Here is a 10,461-nt window from a genome sequence, read left to right on the forward strand (position 1 = left end):
TTTGTTAGAAGTTCAACAAAGTTGAAAACCTGAAGTTTTAAAAGCTTTTGTGTACATACTAGCATCTGCTTTGACCTTCTTCAACTTATTATCTGTCTGTAAACCTCATGCATAACATTTTAGCTTTAGGTGTGAGAAGCATTTTGATGTGCAGTGATCAACAAGCAGAAAAACTTCTGTTTTGAATGCACAGTGCAGACTAAAGGAGTGAATCGTTTAGCCGCAGTCTTTCCAGCTAACAGAAACATGCCATTTTTGGAGTTCTTTTTCTCTAGGTCCCCAACAGTTTCTTTTGCTACCACTGCTGATAACCTTCAGCATTTGTCCTGGATGATGTTTAACCTCCACTGTCCCCTTCCGGTGCACAATAGCATGAAATTAACTTAATCCTAGTCTGTTTCAGACTGCCAACATAATAAATAAATATTTGGAGTCACTGCTTGCTCTCATTGGACATTTGTGTTGTTTTGTTTCACCTTTGAAGTTAGAAGGAGTGAAAAAGAGGCATTAGAATGAGTGTGTATTTGAAACTGGACTTGAAATTCCTTTGGGATGTATAGTCAGCAAGGCTTTCTTTTGAAAAAAAGAATTTAGCCAGGCCCATTAAAACTAACAAGTCTATGCAACAACAGGTAAACCTGTCCTGTAACATCTAATCAGTTGGAAAAAAAAAAAAACATTAATGATAAGCATGCATATTCAAATACTATTCCCAATATTATTATTCAAGTTAATATAGTATTTTTTTGTTTGTCTGAAGTCTTATGTGCTGAAATGCTACCCAACACATGCTTTCCTTAAAACACAGTCTTATGGAAGTAACTTTCCACAGAAAACTGTTTTGCTATTTAACTCCTAATTCTCCAATTTCTTGGTTCATTTCTATACAACTAATTAAAAATATAGTGACACATGCCCGATAAATTAAAACTTTTTATGATAGGCAGCATATTATGCTTATTCAAAATACATTTTAGTAAATTCCATGCACAGAATTTCAGTTAAAATGAATGTTAACCTCAGCAGAATTATTTCATTTAGACAAAGTAAATAAATTAGTGAACTTTAGTACATATTCTATGTAGTTAATTAAAGTACAATTTACTGTAAAATATATCATGCTTCAGCTTAGAAATTCCAGATGATTCCAAGCATCTCCATCCTAGGTTCCTCTTATGTCAGAATTTCCCCAGTAAGCTCTGAGAGAAACAGCCCATGCAGATGAGAGAAGACTTGTTTTGACAATAGAAGACATAAGTCATCTCACCCACATTGCCTGAGATGTGATTACAGAATTGATAACAGATATTAATGTGAAAGCAAACAAAAATGAGCTGTTTTGATATTTATTATTTTTTATTTTATGAAAGGATGAAGGAGAGAAATGGACAGTAAGTGAACTAAAATTTAGAGTTACATGTAATATATACAGTTCCTAGGTTTTTTTACTTGGGTTTGTTGAATATACTGAACTTTGGGGAATGGGAATCTCAGGAGTATTGCCATAATTGATTTAAACCCTAGTGGTCATTATTTTCTCTTTAAGTAATCTCAGGAGAAATACCTCAATACCTCCTGAGTACTCTTCATAAACACATCTCTGCATGTGTTTGTGAAGAAAGCTCCAAGTGCTTTGTCTTTGTAATTGCTATTTATCTCAGACTATATGTGTCTTAGTTCTTAGTTCAACTTAGTTCAACTAAGAACTAAGTTTGGGCAGAAAGATTCGTGCCCCATCTTGGACTAGCAGCATGAAGCAATACAGATGACATTACGTTCAAATTTTCCATTTTCCTGTCCTCTCAGGACAGGCTGATACAAGAATTATTATTCTTTCCAGGACTACTTGTATCAAAGTAAACAAACAAACAAACAAAAACATTAGCAAAGTAAGAACACTAAATGTCCATCTAGTAAATTTTGACTCTTGTTTCCCTGTCACATCAGAAGTCAGTTTGGTATACTTACAAAGAGTAAGAAACTTTACTCTGCATTACTTTTACATTACTAGAGCAACAAACCCTCAGATTCTTTTAAAAGTCACTTTATATGTGGAAAGTTCCAATATATATAGTCTACATGTGCCTATGCATATGTTAAAGCAAAACAAAACTAAAATGTTAATAAATATATGTAATAAATGGGATTCACACAGCCTTAATTTTAAGATAGGAATTTCATTATTTAATGTTAGCTACTCTGTAAAATAATTACACTATATAAACCATGTAATAAATAAACAGAGTGAATACCTGAAAATGGTAGGAGATACCATTAACAAAAATTAGTCATTTGTTTCACTTGGCTTTGTAGTTTTTAAAGGGATGGATGTAGGACATTATTTTTCCTTCTACAGTCATTTAAAAATTTAATGCACTTTGTTATTAGAATTATACAGGCAAGCTAATCCATTGACATCTGGCTCCCCTTTTCTAAAATTTGTGTAAATTCTAGTTTAGGTGTAAGATTGAAAGCTGTTTAAATGGATAATATACTTTTTTTATGAGAAATACCACCTTCTTTACACTCCATTAAGTTCATATGTTGACTTTATATGCTATGGACCAATTATTTCTTACCAGGAACAGCAGCATCTTTTCTCCAGAGGAAAGCACATTATTGCAATGTTTTATTATCTCAACATATTCCATAAAGACATAGGTCAGCACAGACCTGACAGGTGACTGCATATTTTTAATAAGTAGTATACTATCTGTAATAAGAGGACAAATGTGACCTTTGTCTTCCCATTGGAAATTCTGTGAGGATTTGGACAAGTGATTTTATGAAGCCTTGTTCATGGTTGTAACTGACAAAAAATGTAATGGAAATAATTGTAAAGTTGATGGGTGGATATTTCAATGTGTGGATCACACTAGCAGGTAAATTTTGTTCAGACCATGTGGGGATCTTGCAGAGAGAGAAAGTTTGCAATGAAGGTAGTGGAGGCTTGGGTGAGTCATGACTGCAGGAAATAGCTTTCTGAATGTAGAATTATCAGTGATATCAATAGCATAATGAGTAAAACAGATTAACATCATAAGTAAATGGCATCCGAATTCACAACATTAAATGTGGAATACTATCTAGATGGACATAATTTTTCCCTCAAATGTGTTTGTCAGAAAAAGGGAGAATACATCAAAGTACTAAGGAAACTCTTACTTATAAATATCACTACTGTCTCTGCTGCTATAAATATACACATATGTACACATATTGCCACATTTTTATTTTTGTTTTTATTTTTATTTTCATTTGAGCATAATAATTTCAGTATGCTTGCTACATTTATTGCTTTGTTGGAAGATGAAAGCTTTCTCTATTTTAGTGACCAGATATAAAAAAGATTGAATTGTTTAAAAACATTCAGATATTCCACTTTTATATTTTTTTGAAATGGTAATAAGTTCAATACATCCTCTGTGATATTAAATTTAATTTTAATTTATCTTATTATTTTCCAAAACTAAGTAAGTTTTACTTGGAAAATGGTCAGAAGACCAGGTATCTGTAAATGGCATCTAAACAACGTTAAATTTTTTAGAACCTCAGAATCATAGAAGTATAGAAAAGTTTGGGTTGGAAGGGACTTTAAATATCATCTACTCCAACACCTTGTTATGGGACACCTTGCGCTAGATCAACTTGCTCAAAGCCCCATCCAGCCTGGCCTTAACACTTCCAGGGCTGGGATATCCACAGATTTTCTGAGCAAAATGTTCCAGTGCCTCATTACCCACTGAGTAAAGAATTTCTTCCAAATATCTAATCCAGCCTCTTTTAGTCTAAAACTCAATGTACTCCCTGATAAAGAGTCTCTCCTCAGCTTTCCTGTAGCCCCCCTTTAAGTACTGGAATGTTGTAAAGGTCTCCTTGGAGCCTTCTCTTCTCCAGGATGTACAACCGCAACTCACTCAGCCTTTCTTTGTAAAGAAGGTGTTCCAGCTCTCTGATCATCCTCGAGGCCCTCCTCTGGACTCATTCTAATATGTCCATATCCTTCTTGTGCTGGGGGCCTCAGAGCTGAACACAGTATTCTAGGTAGGGTCTCATGAGAGCAGAGTAGGAGGGGACAAACACCTGCCTTGCCCGGCTGGCCATGCTTCTTTTGGTGCCGCCCAGGACACAGTTGGGTTCCTGGGCTGCAAAAGCACATTGCTGGCTCATATTCATTTTTTGTCCACCAATACCCCCAAGTCCTTCTCCTTGGGTCTCCTTTCAATCCTCTTATTGGCCAGCCTTTACTCATGTTTTTCATTGTTCTGATCCAGGTACAGGACATTGCATTTGTCCTTGTTAAACTTTATCAGGTTCATGTGGTCCCTCTTCCCCAAGGCTCTTTGTATGACATCCCTTCCCTCCAACATTCCAGCCACACAGCTCTGCTCTGTGGTGTCCAAAGGGTCAAATCATTAAATATAATCACGTATAGAAACCAATTAAGAATTACTGAATGACAGAATTCCATTGACTTCTGTAATAGAATAGTAGAGTAGAATGCCACTTTACAGCTTTTTAATTTTGATTTATTTCTGGACAATGTGTATACATATATATATTTATGCTAATATAACTTCTTCTGAAAGTCGAGAAAAGTTTGGAAGTTCAGAACTTAAAAGAAAAAAAAAAAAAAAAAAAGGACCAGGAAAAGGACCAGGTCTCCATAAGTCTTGACATTCTTGTGAGCTAAGAAAATGTAAAAATTAGGATTATCATTTAAATTAAATTTATTTACTTCACATTATTCTAAATGATTACAGTAAAGAGAGCTTTACTCTTCTAATTGTTTTCTCATTGAATAATGATTATGCAGAGCATGCTCAGACATAAAGTGTTCACAATTTCAGATGATGTATTTAAAGGTATCAGCGGAACTGACAGATTTTAGCAGGGATTATATGGAAATGGACTCAAAACAATGTGTTTGGCTCTCTTAACTTCCTATCTAGAAAACAACAACAACAATAAAGAAATGTATTCAGTTTCTTGAAAAGGCATTTCTTTTCCAATTTACCATTGGCAGCCATATATATATATTGCAACACAGCACTTTTAGAAGCACCGCGATGAAAAACCATGTATGAAGGAAGTAGTAACCTTATGAAATGAATTAACAAAAAGCTAAGCATGAAACTTCTTTGTTTTTGTTTAAGATTTGAGAAAGAAAACAATGGGATAAAGATCATTGCTATACTGCTTAAAAGGAGAGCACTCCATTTGAAATATCATTAGAAAAAGTACTATTAGCATCCTGCCATCTGGTGCCTACAGAACACTGGATACACAAGGTTTTAGTCCCTTGAGTCAGAGACCAGTGGGATAAGTGCTAATTGTTTCATTTTCATCCATAGTTTTATCATTTTTATTAATGCTTGTAAAAATTGTGGGACGGTGACTATTTGGAGTAGGGACAAATACTAGTTACCTATGCTAATGTAAGAGCATTTGCCCACAGGCTTACATGAGTGTTTCTTAATCCAGTTCATATTAGAGTATTTGATAATACTAACACTTGTCTTGGACAGATGACAAGGGCTTTCCTCCACATATGGATGAGAAATTCCTCCTTTCTGACAAAGCCTCAGGTTTTAAATCTCTGGATCTGGTCTGCCATAAACTAGCTAAATACTTGTGCAAGCGGTGAGATCAATGAGTGTCCTTTGTAAGAGATACCTCACACAGATTAATAACAAGTTAAACAACTTGTTAGATCTAATCAAATGCAGTGGCTGGATAAATATCTGTTAAGACAAGTGTGGGAAAAATACTCCTAAAATGGACAAAGAGTTATCTGTCTCCTATCAATAACAATGCCAACAGCTTTGCAGAAATGAAATAAAATAATAATAATAATGAGACACACAGAGATAATATTTATTGAGAATTATAAAGTGCTATTGGAACTATGTCAGGCTGGCTTTGAAATTCTGAGATTTCAGGATGGTGTTAATGTGAATATGGAGAAAAACACTCATTACTGTATACATAACTTGGTTACACAATATTTGCTTTATGTAGAGATAACATTTGTGGCAGAGAAAAGGCCCTATAGAATTTTTATCTTGGATTATTTTCTTTTAAATAACAGGTATGTTTATTTTATGGAAATGTATACTGCTTCAATACTCCTTCCAGACTTTCACAAATATTTTAACTTTACAGAAATTGAAGTTACTGACAGAAATGACAAAGTTGACAATAAAATTGTTGCAAACATTTCGTTTATAGCCATTTACTCTGGCCATGAATGGTTAATGTTTTTGTTTCCAGAGGCTTGTCACTTCAAATACACATGATGGCTTAAGATTATATTTTTTCTTCAAAGAGGGGGGGTTGATTTGAGTCTTATCAGGTGAGTTTCATGCTTGGAGTTATGTTAGTTTTTATTGTGTTTTCCTTATGTATATGGCTTGTGTTCCCTGACAGAATGTGTGAAATCAATTTGGTCAGGTTTCTGTTGTGGACATTTCTATTTATAACTTATATTATATGCAAGTATAAGTAGATTATATATATGGAAGACACCTCCTATATGTTTTTGTAAACAGTCCTTCAATAAATTTGTTAGCTTATATATATATATATTTTTTTTTCTGAAGAACAAATACAAAATATAATGAAAAATGATATAGATATTAATTTTTACTGAATAATCACAGAGCCATATATAACAATAATTGTTGAGATATCTAAGCCAAGAGATTTAAAATATGTTATAAAATGATCATTAAAAAGCCTAAAACAACAGTTTGCATTTTTTATATTAATATGAAAAAATATATATATATCTAGAAATAAAATACATTGTCAACCACAACATAGTCTATGAATTTTTTATATCTGTTTTTCATTTCATTCGTCCCTGCTCCATATTCTTACAAAAAACATAAATAACACAGGTGTCTATTCTGTACATGGCAAAGTATTTTTTTGCAAGAGGGTGTTTTGTTTTGGAAATGGGGAATGCATAATAAGTGGGCTCAGAAACCAAGGTTTCAAAAAAGTAGCAAGGATAACCAAAGAGTCAATGAATTAATTTTAATTATTTGGAAATGCATGTTAATCAGCAGTCTCCAAAGTGCTAATTTATTGGAATGCTTCTGTGAAAAACCTCACAGACCAAGACTAGCTCAATTATTCCAATGAATTTACATTGATTTCAGTGTACAAGATACTCGAAAAAATAATTAATTAAATATCCCAATAAGATTTTTTAATTTTACCCCCTCATTAATGTATTCTCTACAATAAATGCCATTCATACTTTCAACTTTATTTCAACTGTTTAAATAAACCTACAAAATATTAGGAAGAAGGAAACATTTCACTGTTTTTATTATTATTAATTATTAATTATTTTTATAATTATATTTATTTTTATTTATCCCTCCCCCCCCCCCCAAGGACAGAAGACAGAAGACAGACACTGTGCCCTGAACTCATGATAGGAAGTACTGTTTCCTTCTTGCCTTCACAGGTGTTTCTGCCTAGAGCAGAAGACCTTCACCACAGGAATGAAGGGTATTGGACCATTCCCCAAAAAGTGACAAGAAGATATGCAGCTCTTTTTAGATTTTAATACCTGCAGACTCAGTGAATTGAAACAGCTCTTATAAATTTAAACAAACAAACAATAAGAACAAAAAACACCTGGTATCATTATTGTATTTTTTTTTCTCTCTGATGGAAGAAAAATGTGTACATTTAGCACATCTTAGTTTGTTATATAAAGCTCTTTAATGCATAAAAATAATCAAGTGCCATTACAGATTTTATTTTATTTTATTTTATTTTATTTTATTTTATTTTATTTTATTTTATTTTATTTTATTGTTTTTCTTCAAGCACTTTTCTTAGTTAGAAAAGAATCAGATGTGTCTTAATTCATGGTAGAATGTCAGTTCACTGATAAATATTGTTATTTATTTTTATATATATATATACATTTTTTTTTAAAGAAAAATTTTCATCAGGAGATAGACTTTGGGGACATGTGAAAGGCAAGGGAGCATTTTCTGTGATTCAGAGCTTTGCCTGGATAATGTGAATCAGCAGTAAATTCCTACTTCCAATTCATTCCTTTTCTTTTTTCATCATACTGCTGGGAAAACTTCCACCTGAAGCTATTGTAAGGATCTGACTTGAAGCTTAAGGAAACAAAGCTATTTCCTAGTTATGTTTAACTGTTGATACAGTTGAATGACTGTTAAACAAATGTTGAACTTTTGATCAAAAGTACTGTAATCATCACAGCTGATTTGAGGAAAGCACATTTCTCTGTCTAGCTCTTTCAACTCTGCTGCTAATTCAGAGCTAGGGAAGGGGCACAGCCAGGACAGCTCACTCAAACTGGCCAAAGGGATGTCCCATACCATATGGCCTCATGTTCAGTAGTGAAAGCTTAGGGGAAAGAAATGGGTGGGGAGTGGGACACTTTCAAAGTGATGACATCTTTCCACCGCAGTACATATGGAAAGTGATTGGTGCGGCCTCACCTCGAGTGCTGTGCGCAGTTCTGGGCACCACAATAGAAAAAGGATGTGAAACTACTGGAGAGGGTCCAGAGAAGGGCTACAAAGATGGTGAAGGGCTTAGAGGGGAAGACATATGAGGAGCAGCTGAGGTCACTTGGCCTGTTCAGCCTGGAAAAGAGGAGGCTGAGGGGAGACCTCATCACAGTCTACAGCTTCCCCACAAGGGGGAGTGGAGGGGCAGGTGCCAATCTATTCTCCTTAGTCACCCGTGATAGGACCCACGGGAATGGTGTCAAGCTGTGACAGGGGAGGTTCAGGTTGGATATCAGGAAGAGGTTCTTCACTGAGAGGGTGGTCACGCACTGGAACAGGTTTCCCAGGAACGTAGTCACAGCACCAAGCGTGACAGAGTTTAAGAAGCATTTGGACTGTGCTCTTAAGTCATATGGTCTGAATTTCTGGGTAGACCTGTGCGGTGCCAGGAGTTGGACTTGAGGATCCTTGAGGCATCCTTGAGGATCCCACTTGAGGCAAGTGGGTTCCTTCCAACTTGGGATATTCTATGATTCTACGACATGACATGAAGGCCCTGCTTTTCTGAAACTGGCTGAACATCTAGCTGTTGATGGGAAGCAGTGATTTTTTTTTTTTTTGGTTTTGCTTGCACAGATGCTTTTGCTTTACCTGTATCTCAACCCACAAGCTCTCTTTTATCTTTCTGATTGTCTCCTCCATACGTAGTGTGGAGAGTAAGTGAGCATCTGTGAGGTGCTGAGCTGCCTGCAGGATATCACCACCGCTGATATCAGAAAAGGAGGAGAAGAATAAGGAGAATAAGGAGAAGAATAAGGAAAATAAGAAGAATAAGGAAAATAAGGAGAACACAGAGAAGAAAGAAGAAGAAGAAGAAGAAGAAGAAGAACAACAACAACAACAACAACAACAACAAAACCAACAACAACAACCACCACCACCACCACCACCACCACCACCATCACCACCAAAGAAAAATTTAGGAATGTGCCAAATAAAAGACCAGAAGAGTATAGTTTATTCAGGTTAGATATTTGAAACTTTATTAATTAATATATTTGCCAGCATCTAGAACTTGTTGCCAAATAATTACTTTATTATTATTTTTATTTTTTTAAATTATGCTGAGAAGTTTTGCTTTCAATAGTCTCTGGGTATATTTTTGCCTGAGACCAAACACGAGAAGTATGTTTCTTTGTTTGCTTGTTGGAAAGATTCTCACAGCAGTAAATGATTAATAGCATTCTCCCTGACCCAAACAACTTATCTATTTTTTTGTTGTTTTTCTTGCTCTGTTCAAAGGAGACCAAAATTAACACAGAATGGGTACTATCTTCTATAAGTATTATATACCACTGAATGAAAGAACATAGATGAATAATAAATAAAATATATGTAGGCCAAACTTAAATGTATCCTGGTGTAAATATAGTATTTAGATATATTATTATAAAACAAGTGAACAAAATCTTACAAAATTAATATTTTTTTTTCATGAAATGAAAATCTGATCTCTGATAATAAATCACATTCATGTTAAAAAACAAACAAACAACAAAAAAATCGTGTCACACAATATATCTATTTCCTGGAAAAATGAAAAGAGAGTTATGTTACAGTGTAAATTGCTAGGCTTGAGTTTGGGAAGCAAATTCTTGACAACTTTGGAAATTCTCAGAATTAGAATGCTCTATTTGTGAGTACATTTACTCTATTAGCAAGATGACTATACATCGGAATATTGACAATGACAAAGCTCTTGTTCCAAGAGCTGATGTAGGTAATTATCTGTGTAGGTAGGGACTTAGCTGCATGAAACAGAAATATTTTGCATGTCCTTGATAATGCAAAATATAATCTTCTAAGGGTTTAGAGTAATGTCTGAGATAAACTATGGAGGGACATCAGGAATGTCTCATTGACCTTCATGGGTATTAGTTACCAGAACTTT

The sequence above is a fragment of the Anser cygnoides genome, chromosome Z (genome assembly GCF_040182565.1).
Source record: "Anser cygnoides isolate HZ-2024a breed goose chromosome Z, Taihu_goose_T2T_genome, whole genome shotgun sequence".
Lineage (NCBI taxonomy): Eukaryota > Metazoa > Chordata > Aves > Anseriformes > Anatidae > Anser > Anser cygnoides.